At 41.5% G+C, this 18,257-nt stretch overlaps 1 protein-coding gene and 1 pseudogene across 4 annotated transcripts in view; both read left to right on the top strand.

Moving 5' to 3' along the window:
• The first annotated feature begins 6,656 nt into the window (after window positions 1-6,656).
• Fktn (fukutin) overlaps window positions 6,657-18,257 on the top strand; it is a 59,844-nt gene continuing 48,243 nt past the window's right edge. For 2 of the 4 annotated variants that reach the window (XM_028857750.2, XM_028857753.2), the window contains exon 1: window positions 6,657-6,745. The gene's annotated coding sequence lies outside the window, so the exon portion shown is untranslated. The remainder of the gene's footprint in view (window positions 6,746-18,257) is intronic. The other 2 variants (XM_028857749.2, XM_028857751.2) reach the window with 2 other exon arrangements.
• Window positions 14,988-18,231, top strand: LOC114683443 (annotated as a pseudogene).

Below are 18,257 nucleotides of genomic sequence, written 5' to 3'. Positions count from 1 at the left end.
TAACTTCACCTAATGGAACTTCTTAATGGTGTCTGATGGTTAGTGTTAATTGTCTACTTGACCCAAGTCAATATAGACTCACATGAGAAGAGAGTCTCAGTGAGGTACTGTCTCAATAGATTAGTATGTAGCCATGCCTATGGGGGTGCTTCCTTATTTGAATTAATAAGGTGTGCAGACCTACCCTAAATGTGGATAGCACTGTAGTAGTTTTCCTGTGTCCCAGCTGGCCGGTGGCCAGGACAAATCCCTCCTACTCACATCCCCAGTAAACACACAGAGGCTTATATTAATTATAACTGCTTGGCCATTAGCTCAAGCTTATTACTGACTAGCTCTTACATTTAAATTAACCCATAATTCTTATCTATGTTTAGCCATGTAGCTTGGTACCTTTTCTCAGATCTGCCTTTTCATCTTGCCTTCTCTGTGTCTGGCTGGCAACTCCCAACTCTGTTCTTCCTCTTCCCAGCATTCCTTCAGTCTGCTTGCCCCACCTATACTTCCTGCCTGTCTACTGGCCAATCAGCATTTTATTTATCAACCAAACAGCAACACACATTCACAGCATACAGAACGATATTCCACAGCACTTCCCATTTTCTGTCTAATCAAAAAGGAAGGTTTTAACTTTAACATAGAAAAATTGCATATACCAAAACAGTTATCAAGCAAGAATTAGAGTTATATATATCTATATTATATATAGATATTATATCTAGTCTATTTGTATTTCGCAAAATTAAAGAAAATATTCTATCTCTTATATTTGTGAGTTTAAAGTTTCATATCTAATTTATATTTTATCATAACCAAGGGATATTATAACTGTCTAGTCTTCAACTACATCAAAGATCTCAGAAGGAGATATAATATTACCTAAGTAAACAGGAAGAACATTTTAAGCAACTTCCAAAAATCTAGAATGACAGAGACAGCTGGCTGCCTTGACAGTCATCCAAAGTTCTTCTGCAACATTGGGGCATCCATCTTCAGCCTATAGGCCTAAAATATCTCAGTTGCTTCTCTCTGTGTCCTGTAGAATGTCTGGCAGTTTCTTTTGCGAAGCAGGAACCTGAAGGACCATCATGCCTTGCAAAGTTCAGTGGTCACCTTCCTATGGGACCTGCATGTCCACTCAATACAATATTTTATCAGCAGTCCAGGCAAGAATAGTTTCTTGCCCAAATGGCTATTTTTGCCAAGAAGAATATAAACTCCATATGGAGTGTCTTCGATACCCATCCTCCTCTCTGAAGTAAATCAGTGCTGCCAGGAGCAGACATGTCTCACTGTCCAGAAAGTCTAAGTTTTAAAAACATTTTAAATGCCATACATTTTAGGTCTTTGAAGTGCTTGAAGATTACCTACATAACAATTATATCTGTGAATACCAAGGAAACTTAACCTAAGTTTGACTATCATAGAAGACTAATTATTAATCGGTATTGCTTAATTATCCATTACAATTTAAATGAGTTACATAAACATAATACCTTAAACGAGTAGAAAAAAAAATATATATATATATAGTATAACAAAATCAACTCTAAATTTGTATCAATAAACTAAAATCCATAGCAATGTGAAACATTTTTAAATATGTTGTGGCTCTTTAAAAGTAGGTTCATTAAGCCGGGCGGTGGTGGTGCACGCCTTTAATCCCAGCACTCGGGAGGCAGAGCCAGGTGGATCTCTGTGAGTTCGAGGCCAGCCTGGTCTACAGAGCGAGATCCAGGAAAGGCGCAAAGCTACACAGAGAAACCCTGTCTCGAAAAACCAAAAAAAAAAAAAAAAAGTAGGTTCATTAATCTACTCTTACATCCTATCATATCTATACTATTCCCTTTTCTTCTATAGAAAGAGATTGCATTTATAATCAACCTGCTTTAAATAAAAATAAACATTCATAAACAATATTTTAGGAATCTGGGCATAGCTTCTCACAATACTTCTGCAGGATGCAAGTGCTGGCTATCTAATGGGGATCCTGAGAAAGTTAAGAATTATGGTCAAGTCCTTACTGGTATTGTCTGTGAGGCTATATTCTCTGAGCCAGTTGCCTTAAAGCGATTTTGGGATGTTGGATCATCTGAGCCTCTCAGGGGGTCTTCCTTGATTAAACCATATTAGCCTGGAAGCATTCCACAGGTTCTCATCTTCTGTGGAAACAAAAGCAGAACCTCTTTTCCAAAGTAACATATCCTTAGACATAAACTTTGAAGTCCAGATACAATATATATACAGCTTTTATAATCAATGACTTTCTGCAGTTAAAAACCCCAAAGACAACATGATCCAGACTCTCTGTGTGATATGTGGCTTATTTTTTATATTACTTTTACTTTCTCTTTAAACACTTTTAAAACTTTTTATTTCTTTATATAACTGTCTATATTCCTTTTCCTCTCTCTTACAAGCCTACGTACATTTTTACACACACACTATAAACTGTTTATGGTTTATCCCATCTGAGTCAGTCTTACTCTGAATCTATAATCCTTTTCTGACCAGGAGAAACTTGAAACTGCTAAACTGCTTGGCCAGGATGAAAAACGGCAGCCTTGGCTGCTGACTTCACCCATTTCAGCTTTTCAACGTGGCAGAACTAATTCACCTCCAGCTCTGGGCCACGTATAACATCAACTCTTAGAAACAGTGGGTCTATGCCTCTATTAAAGCAGCACGTAGCCCAGAAACTTTTTTTTTCTTGTACTAGCAAAAGCTATATCCACCACGACCAGGTTGCGCAGCTTGCAGAAACTTCTGTGTAACTCCACGGGAATCCGCCATGCTGCAATCAAGCCCAAATGCTGCATCATCTCATTGCCCGCATGAGACATGAAGCAGGAACCTGTTTTTGGTTCTGTTTAGAATCGCTTATTAAGTATTCTCAGGTTTCAGGTGGAAACTCGAACCAACACGTTGGGCACCAAATGTAGTAAAAGTTTTCCAGTGCTTCAGCTCACCAGCAGTTGTGACAAATTTCTTCTACTCACATCCCCCAAGTAAACACATAGAGCCTTACATTAATTATAACTGCTTGGCCATTAGCTCAAGCTTTTACTGACTAGCTCTTACATTTAAATTAACCCATAATTTTTATCCATGTTTAGCCATGTGGCTTGGTACCTTTTCTCAGTTCTGCCTTGTCATCTTGCCTTCTCTGTGTCTGGCTGGCAACTCCCAACTCTGTTCTTCCTCTTCCCAGCATTCCTTTAGTCTGTTTACCCTGCCTATACTTCCTACCTGTCTACTGGCCAATCAGTATTTTATTTATCAACCAATCAGAGCAACACACATTCACAGAATACAGAACAATATTCCACAGCACAGCACCATTTCACCAGGTGGATCCTGGACTAAAGAGGAGAGAGCTAACTGAATACTCTAATACATTAATTCTTTGATCTCTTCTGGTTTTTGTTATAATGTGACCAACTCCCTCAAGCTTTTGCCTCTTTGACTTCCTAATATGATAGACTGTAATCTGGGACTGTGAGACAAAATAAGCCTTCCCTTCTAAATTGCTGTTTCCAGAGTATTTTATCACAGCTACCGGAAGTGAAACTAGTGGCGGAATTCCTCAGACTTCCACTGACATACCCAATTTTAGATTATTATACAACATAGCCAGTACCCCAGAACTCCCTTCCTTGCCATCCCTAAAATTTCCTTGGGAACCCGTGTAACTGCTCCCAAGGTCCATCCAGAAGAAAGATCATATGATATATGTATATATATCAGCATGGGTGGCAGGTTGTAGAAACTAGATGCTGGGATATGCCAATTGGAGTGTCTACATGCATGTATACCAGGTCACTTATAGTTGTGCTGTCACTTTCCAGTATTGTCTGAAGAATCTAAGACTTCCACATTTGAAAGTGCATGTATGTCCCCTAGGAAAAATTACCTGTTCAGATGGATATTAAAGAATTTTTTAGAATTATTTTTACTTAGGTATATGTATATGCATATAAGTGCTTAGTATGTGCATGTGAGTGGTTAGGGCTGGTACTGTTCCCATAGGATACCACAAATGTTGCTGGTTTGGGTTGTGTATCCACACACCTGGGTAATTCTCGAAAGATGATTCGTTCACTTCTAACAGGCTATTTTTATTCATCCTTGTATCCTTTCCAACAGCTTTAAATTTCGTTAACCAGATTAAAACATTTTTATGGTGTACTAAAGTCTCAAAAGTGTCTGTCTGAAATGCTTGAGAAGTACTATTTCTTAGTTGCTTTAACAATATCTGACAACAGTAACTTAGGGGAATAAGTGTTCCCTTTGGCTTATAGTTGGAGAAGTTAAAGTCTGTCATGGGAGGGAGGGCATGGCAGATTTTATGGCAGCAGGGGCAGGTGGCTGAGTCTACTCACATCTACATGGAGTGGACCAGGGAGCAGAGAGCAGACTGAAAGTGTGTCTGGGCTGTAAACCTTAAGGCCTGTCCCCTCTAATGGCCCACTTCCTCCAGGGTTTTAGAACCCTACCTTTCCAAGATTCTAAAACTGCCAGTAGCTAGAAGAGACCAAAAGTATTCCAACAGAAGCATTTAAGGGAGTGCTTCACATTCAAGCTATTAACAGGACCATTGGGAATGGTTGTATTTACCTTGTTATTTTCCAACTTCCAGTGGTAGATGGGGCTTTTACTTTTCCAGCTTATGTTGAGAAGCATAAAGTTACTTGCAAGTGGGGGAATCTTTAGAGGTAAATTGCCACAAAAGTTGCTGACAATTTATGTTTAAGGTACTCAAATGAAAAGGACTGCCAATTTTCTTTGAGGGGATCCAAATTCTCTCTTTGACATATATCTTTAAATCCTGGTCCACTTTATAGTAACAGAAACTTGAAAATTAGATGACACATTATGACTGTGCTTATGGAGGAAAAAACAATGAGATCTAACTTAAGCTTCAATCAGAAAACTGGGTAGTCTACTAACGGCCTCTTTTCAAGGTGAATGAGGACAAGATTTGCTATTGTAGGGTAAGAAGGCCAAGGAAAAACACCCTGATACTGACTTCAGGACAAGACCAGGGCCAAGAAGAAGAATCCCACCAATCCCTCAGCTTGCCCCAAGATCAGGCCACAGAATCCTACCAATCTCTGAGCTAGCTAAAGATCAGTACACAGAATCCCACCAATCCCCGGCTACCCTGAAAAGCTCTTCCCTACCCACCCAAGACACCCTATATGAACCCTGCATTCTGGTCAGTTCCCTGCTGCTTGTGTAGCTAACTTTTTTCCCTCCCAATAACCCATGTGTGCGATTTGTTGAGCTGTGTGACTTTGTGATATTCTGACTGCCAGGATTCCTCCTTGAGTAGGAGCAGAGCTATAACACTTCTGCTGAGAAAATACTGCCCCCCCCAGCAGAGCTGTAACACTTTTGCTAGGGAAACCATTCCCCCATTGCTGGAACAGAGCTGTAACACTTGCATTGGGAAAGCTTTTCCCTTCAGAGCTACAACACTTACAACTATGCATTTGAAAAGCATTCACTTATAAAAACCTGAGCGGTCTTCCCACTTAGAATTTCCATGTTATTTAGCATAATAAACACTTCATTTCTTTTAAATATTTCCTCTTAACACTACAGGTTGCATCAATTTTAATTTTTTTTTTTGTTAAAAGACAATGCCTGACTCCTGACCCAACTGACTTGTTGTCTGGAATGATTGAGTCATAGGCATGCCAGGCTTAATAGTGACTTTTTGGAAGGGTCACATCCCATTACAGTTTTTAGAAAAATTCTCTTTAAGTCAAGCATGGCAGTACAAACTTGTAATCCCAGCACTTGAGATGTGGAAGCACTAGGACCTGTTGAAGGCCACCCTAGGCTACATGGAGAGTTTAAGGCCAGCTTGAGTTACATAATACAGAACTGGATGTGGAGGGTAAATTAATTCATCTTTTTCTATGGGCTCTCAGTAAATTTTTTGGAGCAGACTTAAAACTACAATAATTTGTTTAGTGTTTTGTAATTTTCAGAAATTCCTATCAAAATCCATATCTAACACTAACGAGTAACTCTAACTACATCTTTAAAAGGAAAAGATGCTAGTCCCAGAACTGTTTGTTTCCAGCTCTAATCTGGAAGACAGCATCTGGATGCCAATTAGGCAGCTCAACCTGTTAAGCTTATACATCACTACAAAAGGATCTTTCCCGCTCTTTCCCCAATCAGAAGCAATGGTATCTAAATCGCAAGTAACGGTATCCAAAGCAGAATCCAAGGAGTTATTCTGAATCTGCTTAGTAAGCTTAGTAAGTCTGCTTACAGAAAGGGTAGCTGGCGGGGGGGGGGGGGGGGGGTGGGGAGAGACAGAGACAGAGAGACACACAGAGCAAGAGAAAGAATGGCAGGAGGAAGTAAGAGGGGAGGGAGGAAGGGAGGAATCCTTATCCAGCCGAAGTTTGCATGTAGCCCAAGCTCTGCGCTGTCTGGTGAACCAGCACACCAGGGGAGACAGTTCTGCTTTGCTCTCTGAGGTTTTTCTAAACTCGCTGGCAGCCTCGGTGCTGCTGAAGGGCTGGCTGCCTGCGGCTTTCTAAAGGCCAGGCAAACAGCAGGGCTCTGAGAACGTGGGACAGCGAAGCGGCAGAAAACGCGGAAGGTCGCAGGCCACCCCAGACATTACTTGGGCCAGCTTGTGAGGCTGCGCGCTTGACGGCTCCTTTGCGACGATTACCGCGACAGCAGTAAAGCGAGGCCTCCGCCGCTGCTGTAGAGCGAGGTAAGATGAAGGCACCGGGGCTGTGTCTCTGGGCCTGGGCGAGCGTCCTCAGGCAGGTGTCGCTGGTCGCCCGGTACCCGACTGGAGGTCGGCCACATTCGGGGTCCCCGCCCCAGGCGGTGGGAGCAGCAGAGGTCGGCCGCAGGTCCATGTTGAGTCCGTCCGCCGCAGGCCGGCCGCGCTCCTCACGGAAGCAGATCGTCCCCACGTGCGCTTGCTGTCCGCTGATCGTCCTGAGCGGCGTCCATCTGAGGTTGATGGAGACGCTCGTAGAAGCCGGGTCGGGACGGTGTCATGGTTTGGGCTGGGTGGTGAGAGCGGAGGATGGGGGAGAACGAGGAGATGTGAGGACCAGAGCATGGCAAGGTGCCTCGGCAGGGGAGGAACTGGTGCAGCCGGCTGCTCTGCCTGCATCTTCAGTGGTGGCTGGAGGCCTGGACTCGCCAGGGACAGGGAGAATGGCAGGCGGCTAACCAGAGAGTTCCCCTGGAGGAGTTTGATGCCTCGCGAAGGACGTGAGAAGTTCTGTGTGCAGGGGCCAGCTGCAGCCGCATCGAAGAGAGGAGGTGGTTGAATTGCCAGTCTCTTTCCTGTCCTCTGAGACTCCTCAGTGTTCGTCCTTAATACTTTTGGAGGAGCGGTCACTGCGCTTAATAATAACGGTGGATGACGATAATAATAATAATAACAATAATAATAATAATATGGACGTGGTTAGCCATGCCAGATAATTGCGTGTAGCTTTCCTGACTTGCATTTACATTATCAGTTTGGGAATATGGGAAAAGATTGGATTTAATTGAGGCGGGGTAATTAGAAGCTTTAGATAAGAGTCTGGAGAACTGAATTCACATTTCATCACTATTGTCAATATCTCAGGTAGCACGAAGCAAGCCACTTTGCTGTGTGCCTCGAATTTTCTCAGCTATAAAAAATGATACTCTAGTCTTTGTACCTTTATATATTTCAGATAAATAAAAGTCAGCCAGGCATGGTAGCTCACACCTGAATATCAGCACTTTGGAGGTGGAGACAAGAGAATCACTGCATAATGAGCTTCAGACCAGCCTGGGGTAAATGCCCTCAAGCAAGCAATTAATTTCTTGTCTCTTGAGGGAAAGGCTTTTCTCACTGCATTAGAGTTAGTATTGCTGTGATGAAACACCATGACCAAAAGTGACTTGGGGAAGAAAGGGTTTATTTCACTCCCTGTTCCATGTAACAGTTCACCATCGAAAGCACTGGGGGAAGAAACCTGGAGGGAGGAGCCGATGTAGAGGCCATGGAGGAGTGCTGCTTACTGGCTTGCTACCATGGTTTGCTCAGCCTGCTTTCTTATAGAACCTAGGATCATCACATCCCATAATGGGCTGGGTCTTCCCACATTAATTACTAATAAGAAAGTGCCCCCACAGATTTACTTATAGCCTTGGCTTTATGGAGGCATTTTCTCAGTTGGGGTTCCCTCTTCTCAGATGACTCTCCAGTTGACATAAAACTAGCCAACACACTCATAAAAATAACTTGATTTTAGCTGGGGAGACAATTTAGCCACTAAAGTGCTTGCCATTGCAAGCATGGTGATCTGATTTCCATTCCCAGAAGGTACATAAAAAAGCTGAGCATGTCAGCCTGCGGGTGTACTCTCAGAGCTGGGGAGATTGGAGACAGAAGGATTCCTGGGAATCCCTGGCTAGTCACCCTAGCGTACTTTGTGACTTCCAGGCTAGTGATAGACTTTGTCTTTGGGGTATAAGCGGTAGGAAGGAGGATGGAGAGATGGCTCAGTGACAGACAGCTAGCATGAGAAGAGGACCTGAATTCAGATATTAGCACTCATACGGGAAGCCAAGCATGACTGTGTGCATGTTGGTCATCCCAGAACCAGGGGAGGCAGCAAAAAATAAGGGTTGCGAACCAACCTGAAGCCTGGCTCCAAAGTCAGTTAGAGGCTCTGTCTTGAGGGAATAAGGTAGAGTGTGAAAGATCAAAATACTGGATCTCTTCTGGCCTGCTTGCTCCTGCCTTCCTAGAAGTGCACATAGCCCCAACACATACAAGTCCACATGCCTGTAATACACAAGTGCACATAGCCTCCCCAAACACACACAAGGGCACATAGCCCCTATGTACCCACAGAGGTTGATGATACCTAAAGAGTGAAAGTAGAGGTAGTCTTATATCCACATACTTGGATACATTGCTTTGCACTCATCATCTCCCTACACAATAACAACTGGTTTAGTAGTATTCTATTCCAGCACTAAGAACACACTAGCAAAATGAAGTTGTTGTTGTTGTTGGTTTTTTCTTTTGTTTGAGACAGGATCTCATGAAGACCTGGCTATCCTGGAACACATTATGTAGACTAGGCTGGTCCTGAACTCAGAGATCCACCTGCCTCTGTTTCCCTATTGCTGGAATTAAAGGCTTTCACCACCATACCTGGTTAAGAGTAAAATGTTCAAGAAAAATTTTTTCATATTATGAAATCATGTTCCAATAAGGAAACCATTAAATAAAAAGAAAATTTGTACATTTTCTCCCTCTGAAATTCATTCAACTTTACCTATCTTTTTTTTTTTTTTTTTTTCATTTTAAGAAATCTTCTAGCCGGGCGTGGTGGCGCAAGCCTTTAATCCCAGCACTCGGGAGGCAGAGCCAGGCGGATCTCTGTGAGTTCGAGGCCAGCCTGGGCTACCAAGTGAGCTCCAGGAAAGGCGCAAAGCTACACAGCGAAACCCTGTCTCGAAAAAACCAAAAAAAAAAAAAAAAAGAAAAAAAGAAATCTTCTTACTCATTTTATATACCAGTGACAAATCCCCCTCCTTTCCTCTTTCCATCCCCTCCCTCCCAGCCTTCCCTCTGAACCCATCCTCCATTCCCTCTTCTGTAAAGGCAAGGCCTCACATGGGGAGTTAGCAGAGCCTGGTACATTCAGTAGAGGCAGATGCAGTCCCCTCCCCTTGCATCAAGGCTGTGCAATGTTTCCCACCATATGTAATTTGTTCCAAAAGGTGACCTTATGCACCAGAGATCGAATCTGATCCTGCAGCCAGGGGGCTTTTTAAGCAGATCAAGCTACACACCTGTCTCATTTATGAAGGGACCTAGTCCAGTCCCATAGAGACTCGCCAGCTTTTGGTCTAAAGTTCACGAGTTCCCATTACCTTGGTTTGGTTGTCTCTGTGGGTTTCCCCGTTCATGATCTTGATGCCCCTTGCTCATAGAATCCCTCTTCCCTCTCTTTGACTGGAATCCTGGAGCTCATCCTGGCTGTGGATCTCTGCATCTGCTTCCATCAGTTACTGGATGAGGGCGCTGTCATGACAGTTAGGGTATTCACTATTTCTGATTACTGGGGTAAGCCACCTCAGGCACCCTCTCCTCTATTGCTAGTAGTCTAAGCTGGGGTCATTCTTGTGAATTCCTGGGGACTTCACTAGCACCACTGGATTTCTCCCTATCCTCATGATGTCTCTATCCAGGTATCTCATTGCTCTCTTACTCTGCCCCTCCCCCAGTTCAGCTATCCCAGTCCCTTATGTTCTCATTCCCTCTCCCCTACCCTTTATTGCCTCCCCTCACCCCCATTTCACTAGTGGAGAATTCATCTATTTACGTTTCCCAGGGCGATCCATGCATCTTTCTTAGTGTCCTCCATTCGTCTTTCTTAGGGTCCTCCTTGCTAGCTAGCTTATCTGGAGCTGTAGGTTGTAGTCTGGTTATCCTTTGCTTTACATCTAGTATCCACTTATCAGTGAGTACATGTCATTCTTGTCTTTCTGAGTCTGGGTTACCTCACTCAGGATGATATTTTCTAGTTCCATCCATTTGCCTGCAAATTACATGTCATTGTTTTTTACTGCTGAGTAGTACTCCATTGTGTATATGTACCACATTTTTTTTATCCATTCTTCGGTTGAGGGTCGTGTAGGTTGTTTCCAGGTTCTGCCTATTACAGTAGTAATACTAGTATGAACATACTTGAGCATGTGTCCTTGTGGTTTGATTGAGCATTCCTTGGGTATATGGCCATGAGTGGTATAGCTAGGTCTTGACATAGATTGATTCCCAATTTTCTGAGAAACCACCATACTGATTTCCAAAGTGGCTGTACAAGTTTGCACTCCCACCAACAGTAGAGGAGTGTTCCCTTTGCTCCACATCCTCTCCAACATAAGCTGTTATCAGAGTTTTTGATCTTAGCCATTCTGACAGGTGTAAGATAGTATCTCAGAATCCTTTTGATTTGCATTTCTCTGATGACTAGGGATGTTCCTTAAATATCTTTGGCCATTTAAGATTCTTCTGTTGAGAATTCTCTGTTTAGCTCTGTAGCCTATTTTTTAATTGAATTGTTTGGTATTTTGCTATCTAGGTTTTTGAGTTATTTGTATATTTTTGAGATCAACCCTCTGTCAGATGTGGGGTTGGTGAGGATCTTTTCCCATTCTGTAGGCTGTAATTTTTGTCCTGTTTACTGTGTCTTTTGCCTTACAGCAGACTCTCAGTTTCAGGAGGCCCAGTTTATTCAGTGTCTGAGCTAATGGTATTATATTTACAAAGTGGTCCTGTGCCAATTCGTTCAAGGCTACTTCCTACTTTCCCTTCTAACAGATTCAGTGTAACAGGATTTATGTTGAGGTCTTTGATCCACTTGGACTTGAGTTTTATGCATGGCAATAGATATGGATCTGTATGCAATCTTCTACATGTTGACATCCAGTTATGCCAGCACCATTTGTTGAAGATGCTTTCTTTTTTCCATTGTACAGTTTCTGTTTCTTTGTCAAAAATCAGGTGTTTGTAGGTATTAGGATTAGTGCTAGTGTCTTCAGTTTGATTCAATAGGTCCACATGTCAGTTTTTGTGCAATTCCAAGCTGTTTTTATTACTCTAGCTCTATAGTAGAGTTTGAGGTCAGGGGTGGGATGCCTCCAGTGGTGGCTTTATTCTACAGGATTCTTATAGCTATCCTGGGTTTTTTGTTTTTCTATATGAAGTTGAGTATTGTTCTTTCAAGGTCTGTGAAGAATTGTGTTGATATTTTGATGGGGATTGCGTTGAATGTGTAGATTGCTTTTGGTAAGATTGCCATTTTTACTATGTTAATCCTACCTATCCATGAGTATGGGAGATCTTTCCATTTTCTGATATCTTCTTCAGTTTCTTTCTTCAGGGACTTCAAGTTCTTGTCATACAGGACTTTCATTTGCTTAGTTAGAGTTACTCCAAGGTATTTTATTATTTGTGGCTGTTGTAAAGTGTGATGTTTCTCTGATTTCTTTCTTGGCCCATTATCATTTGCATATAGGAGAGCTACTGATTTTTTTTAAGTTAATCATGTATCCCGCCTCGTTACTGAAGGTGTTTATCAGCTGTAGGAGTTCCCTGGTAGAATTTTTGGGGTCACTTAAGTATACTATCATATTATCTGCAAATAGCAAAAGTTTGACTTCTTCCATTCCCATTTGTATCTCCTTGATCTCTTTTGTTGTCTTATTATTCTAGCTAGTACTTTGAGTACTATATTAAATAGATATGGGGAGAGTGGACAGCCTTGTCTTTTGCCTGATTTTAGTGGAGTGGCTTTGAGTTTCTCTCTCTCTGTTTAATGTGATGTTGCCTGTCGGCTTGCTGTAAATTGCCTTTATTATGTTTAGGTATGTTTCCTGTATTCCTGATCTCTCCAAGACCTTTATCATGAAAGGGTGTTGGATTTTGTCAAAGGCCTTTCAGCCATCTAATGAGATGATCATTTGGTTTTTTTCTTTCAGTTTGTTTATATGGTATATTACACTGACAGATTTTCATATGTTGAACCATCGTTGTATCTCTGGGATGAAGCCTACTTGATTATGGTGGATAAGTTTTTTTATGTGTTTTTGGATTCAGTTTGGTGGTATTTTACTGCATTAATGTTCACGAGGAAGATTGGTCTGAAATTCTCTTTCTTTGTTTCATCTTTGTGTGGTTTATGTATTAGAGTTACTATAGCCTCATAGAAAGAGTTTGGCAATGTTCCTTCTGTTTCTATTGTGTGGAACAATTTGAAGAGTATTGGTATTAGCTCTTCTTGTAATTCTGGTAGAATACGGCACTGAACCTATCTGGTCCTGGGCTTTTTTTTTTTATTTTTTATTTTTGGTTAGGCGACTTTAGCCTCTGTTTCTATTTCCTTAGGGGTTAAATGTTTATTTAAATTGTTTGTTTGGTTTTGATGTAATTTTTATATGTGGTACCTATCCAGAAAATTGTCCATTTCTTTTAGATTTTCTAATTTTGTAAAGTGCAGGTTTTTTAATAATGATCTGATGATTTTCTGGGTTTCCTCATTGTCTGTTGTTATGTCTCCCTTTTCATTTCTGATTTGTTAATTTGGATGTTCTCTGTCTGCCTTTTGGTTAGTTTGCATAGGGGTTTGTCTATCTTGTTGATAGGGTGGAATGTTCTGTAGATATCTATTAAGTCTATTTGAGTCATAACATCTCTTAGCTCCTTTATTTCTCTATTAAGTTCCTGTCTAGCAGACCTGTGCATTGGTGAGAGTGGGGTGTTGAAATCTCCCACTATTAGTATGTGGGGATTGATATGCAATTTGAGCTTTAGTACTGTTTTTCGTGTGTGTGCCCTTGTATTTGGGGCATAAATGTTGAGAATTGAGACTTCATCTTGGTGCATTTTCCTGTGATGAATATTTAATGTCCTTTCTGATCTCTTTTGATTGATTTTAGTTTGAAGTCTATTTTATTAGATAGTAGGATAGCTCCACCAGCTTGCTTCTTAAGTCCATTTGGTTGGAAAGTCTTTTCCCAGACTTCCTACTCTGAGATGGTGTCTGTCTTTGAAGATGGAGGTATGTTTCTTGTATGCAGTGGAAAGATAGTTCCTGTTTCCATATCTATTCTGTTAGCCTGTGTCTTTTTATAGGCAAATTGAGTCCATTGATATTAAGGGATATTAATGACCAGTGATTTTTAATTCCTGTTACCTTTTGGCGGTAGTGTGTGGGTATTTCCCTTCTTTGGGATTTGCTGCTGGGGGGTTATCTATTGCCTGTGTTTTTTGGGTGCATCTAACTTCCTTGGGTTGGATTTTCCTTCCTGTGCTTTCTGTAGGGCTAGATTTGTGGATAGGTATTGTTTAAATCTGGTTTTCTCTTGGAATATCTTGTGCACTCCATCTGTGGTGATTGAAAGTTTTTCTGGGTATAGTTGTCTGGGATGGCACCCGTGGTCTCTTAGTGTCTGCATTACATCTGTCCAGGACCTTCTGGCTTTCAAAGTCTCCATTGAGAAGTCGGGTGTTATTTGATGGATCTTCCTTTATAAGTCACTTGGCCTTTCTCCTTTGCTGCTCTTAATATTATTTCTTTACTCTTTATGTTTAGCAGTTTCATTATTATGTGGCAAGGGAACTTTTTTCTGCGGGGGTGGGGGTGGGTTCTAGTCTATTTGGTGTTTTATAAGCTTCTTGTATCTTCATAGGTATTTCCTTTAAGTTGGGAAAGTTTTCTTGTATGATTTTGTTGAATATATATTTCCTGTGCCCTTGAGTTGGTATTCTTCTTCTATCCCTGTTATTCTTAGGTTTGGTCATTTCATGGTATCCCATATATGCTGGACATTTTATGTTATGACTTTCGGTTTTAGTGTTTTCTTTGAATGACAAATCTATTTTCTCTATTGTATCCTGTACACCAGAGATTCTCTCTTCTATCTCTTGCATCCTGTTGGTTATGCTTGCATCTGTAGTTTCTGTTTGTAGATGAAATTCTAAACGGTCTTAGTAACTAAGAAACACAGAACCGAATACAGAGTTAAAGCTTAAGAGATCAAAGCAAGAGCCACCACTCTTCGCTGCCGTCACTTCCCCTGAGAGAGAGACCTTCTTCTGTGTGACCTGTTTTTTTATTGCCTTTCTGTTCTGCCTTCTCATTGGCTTTAAACCCAACCACATGACTTCCTCGTCACTGCCTGTATATACAGACCTCCAGGTCTCTATGGTTGGTACTGGAATTAAAAGTTTAGGTCACCTTGCTTGGCTGTGTCCATACAGAGACTCTGCCTGCCATGTGATCAGAGTAAGGGTGTGTGCTACCACTGCCAGACTTCTGCTTAATGGCTATGACTTCTGTTCTCCAGGCAACTTTATTAACATACAAATAAAATCGCATTTCAGCACAAATAAAATATCACCATATCAGTTCTTTACTCAGATTTTCTATTTCCAGCATTCCCTCATATTGTGACTTCCTCATTGCTTCTGTTTCTATTTCTACTATTTTTAAGGTTGCTTTCCTCTGCTTCTGCATCGTAATGCTCAGGTCATGCTATTGTAGAACTGCTAGGTTCTGGTGCTGCCATGTTGCTCTTTATGTTGTATGTATTTGTGTACTGGTGTCTACTCATCTCTTCCTCCAATGGGTGCAAGAAGTACCTAAGTGTGAGGGAGCTAGCTGCTCTTGGTTCAATCTCTGCTTCCAGTGCTTGTGTCTCACGGGACCACTCTTGGCCCAATAAGATCTGGCAGATTCTGTTTCTCAGGGAGCTATTCTTGGTTTAGTCAGAGCTAGCAGAAAGTGTGTTTCAGGGAGCTGTGGAGGTCACATGGGGATGGGTGGGTTTGGCATAGGGAATGTGCCTTGAGGATTGTTGGGTTCAATGGGTAGTGTTTGGGGAGGCATGCCTACAGGAGCCTTTCCTGCTCCTCTGCTACTGGGGCAGCAATGGGTAGAGGTGGGGGGGCACAGATTGTGCCTCTAGGCCCAGGTCGTAGTGGTAGGTCTCTCCAGGTGGGAGAAGAGTCACTCGCCTCTTGTTCCGATCAGAGCTAGTGTAGTCTGTCAGACATTACTTATCTTACTTTTTAATACAACCTCTGTTACCTAGGTCCTTTATTTCCATCACTCTCTCAGAACTTTCCTTATAGCATATTCAGAAAGGAGTCAATGTGTGTTTATGGGTTTGTTTTTTTTTGATAATCATATGGAAAGACTGCCTTATTTTATCTTTCACCTTCTGAGTAGCAACATAGCAAGATAGAGGTTATTTTGCAAAGTATTAATAAGTGATTGGATAGTAAATACATTCATTTTGATCACTATCATCATCATTATTATTATTAATATTATTCTTTTCAGTCCTAGGATGGAATATAGCCCCTGTATATGCAAGCAAGCTACTGTTGAGCTACATTCCCAGGCCTTTTTTCAGATTTTATTGTGAGATAGTCTCACTAAATTCCTACGCTGGCCAGAAAGTTTGTTGCACAGGCAGACCTTGAACATAACCATCATCCTGCCTAGCTTCCAGAATAGTTGGTATTATTGGCCTGTGGCATGAGGTTCTACTAGACTTCCTTTTTTGTTATTTAAAAAAAAATTCATACAATGTATTTTAGTCATAGTCTCTCCTCCCCCAACTCCTCCCAGATACCCACTCAACTTCATTCTCATAAAAATCAAAACAAAAAATTACATGGGGTCCATTTTGTGTGTACCAACTATTCATGAGCATGTGGATTGTCCTGGGGCATGTTTAATATACTCTGTCACTCTATTGAAGAAAACTGGTTTTCTCTCTCCCAGAAGTTAATGGTTGCACACACACCTTCTTGGTGAGAGGTAGGACATTTCCCCTTCTCTCTGCTGGGATCTTTGACTGACTTGAACTAGTACAGATCTTGTACATGCTGTCACAGGTTCTGTGAGTTCAAATGAGCATTAGCCATGTTGTGAGTGTCTGTATCATTATCTACTGCAAGATATTTCCTTTCTGATGAGTGCTTAGCAATTTGATACACTGTGTGTAAAACAATGTGAAGTAGGAGTCATTTTATATCTATGTTCATTTGGCAGAATAATTATAGTAGGGTTCCCCTTAGTGCCTATGACCTATCTAGTCTCAGATTTTGGCCTCATTAGTATGTCAGGTATAGGTTCCATCTTGTAGATATAAAAGGTGGTTGGTTGCTCCTCTAACATTTGTGCAACTGTTCCACAGTCAGTGGGTATATCTTGCAGACAGGTTGCTGTTATAGCTCACAGGGTTCACAGGTGGATGAGATTGATAATTGCTTTTTTCCTCCAGTAGTTTGTGTCAAACCTTCCAGCACTATGAACTCTAGTCACCTGGAGTAAAGCTTCAAATTGAGCATCAGCTTCTGAGTGCCTCTTTGATTTCATTTTCTTTTCATGCCTCCCATTCTGCTACTTAGGCTCCTAACCATACAATTACTGAACTGCACTATTCTTTCCTCTGTAGTTTGACTTCTTATTTCTTTTGCAGTTCAGAGCATATTTGAATGTCGGCTGTGACACTGAAAGACTATGTAGTGCTCTTGGCTACAGAAAGGATGTGAAAACAATCCGGACCTTACTTTGTACATGTTTCCACCACAAGTGTTTTTGGTTCTTGTGATCACATTTTCTCAACCTTGTTCATGTATTGATGTGTAGTAAAATTGGTAATAAAAGATGAAATGAAAGCTAAAAGAATGTGTGTTCTGTTACCTAACATGACAGTCTAGGGCCAGAGACAGGAAGACTGATAGCTCGGATGCCCAGAACCACTTAGCCATTTTCTTCTCCATTGCTAGATCTCAGTTCATGTACTAGTTTTGTCCTTTTCCCATGCCATTTAAGAATAATTTTCCAGTTTCAGGCTTGGCATTGAAGAGGATCTGGTGCCATTGGGTTTGTGTGCTGTGCAAGTGCTGCTGCAGGAGCTGAGGGGAGAGCATGGGTGAGCTGGGAAGCCAGGACATGAGTTAGAGCTTCAAGAGGAGATCCTGAGAGGTCATGGCATGAAGCTGTGAAGCTGTGAGGATGAAGCCTGGATTGCCTTTTGAGACCACAAGATGAATCAGAGCCCCAGTGAGGAGATCTTGAGAGTTCATTGCATGAGGCTGTGATGGTGAAGTCGGGATTGCCTTTTGAGACCACAAGATGAATCAGAGCCCCAGTGAGGAGATCTTGAGAGTTCATTGCATGAGGCTGTGACAGTGAAGTCAGGATTGCCTTTTGAGACCACAAAATGAGTGCAGTGACCTATGATGATGTACATGTGGACTTCAGTGTGGAAGAGTGGGCTTTGCTGGATTCTTCCCAGAAGAATCTATACCAAGATGTGATGCTGGAGACCTACAGGAACCTCAGAGCTATAGGGTATAGTTGACAAGATAATAATATTCAACAAAATTGTGAAAGTTCTAGAATACATGGCAGGAATGAAAGAAAGCATACTGGAGAGAAACTCTCTGGAAATACTCAGTGTGCTAAAAACTTTGCATATCACAATCATCTTCAAATACATAAAAGAAGACATATTCAAGAGAAACCTTATGAATGTAATCAATGTGGTAAAGCCTTTGCACATAACAGTAGTCTCCAAAGACATACAAGAACACATTGGAGACAAAGCATACAAATGTAATCAATGTGGTAAAGCCTTTGCACATGACAGTATTCTCCAAAGACATAAAAGAACACATACTGGAGAGAAACCAT

The sequence above is a fragment of the Peromyscus leucopus genome, chromosome 2 (assembly GCF_004664715.2).
Source record: "Peromyscus leucopus breed LL Stock chromosome 2, UCI_PerLeu_2.1, whole genome shotgun sequence".
NCBI lineage: Eukaryota > Metazoa > Chordata > Mammalia > Rodentia > Cricetidae > Peromyscus > Peromyscus leucopus.
The sequence above is the reverse complement of the archived record's forward strand: the minus strand, read 5'-3'. Positions and strand labels throughout refer to the sequence as shown.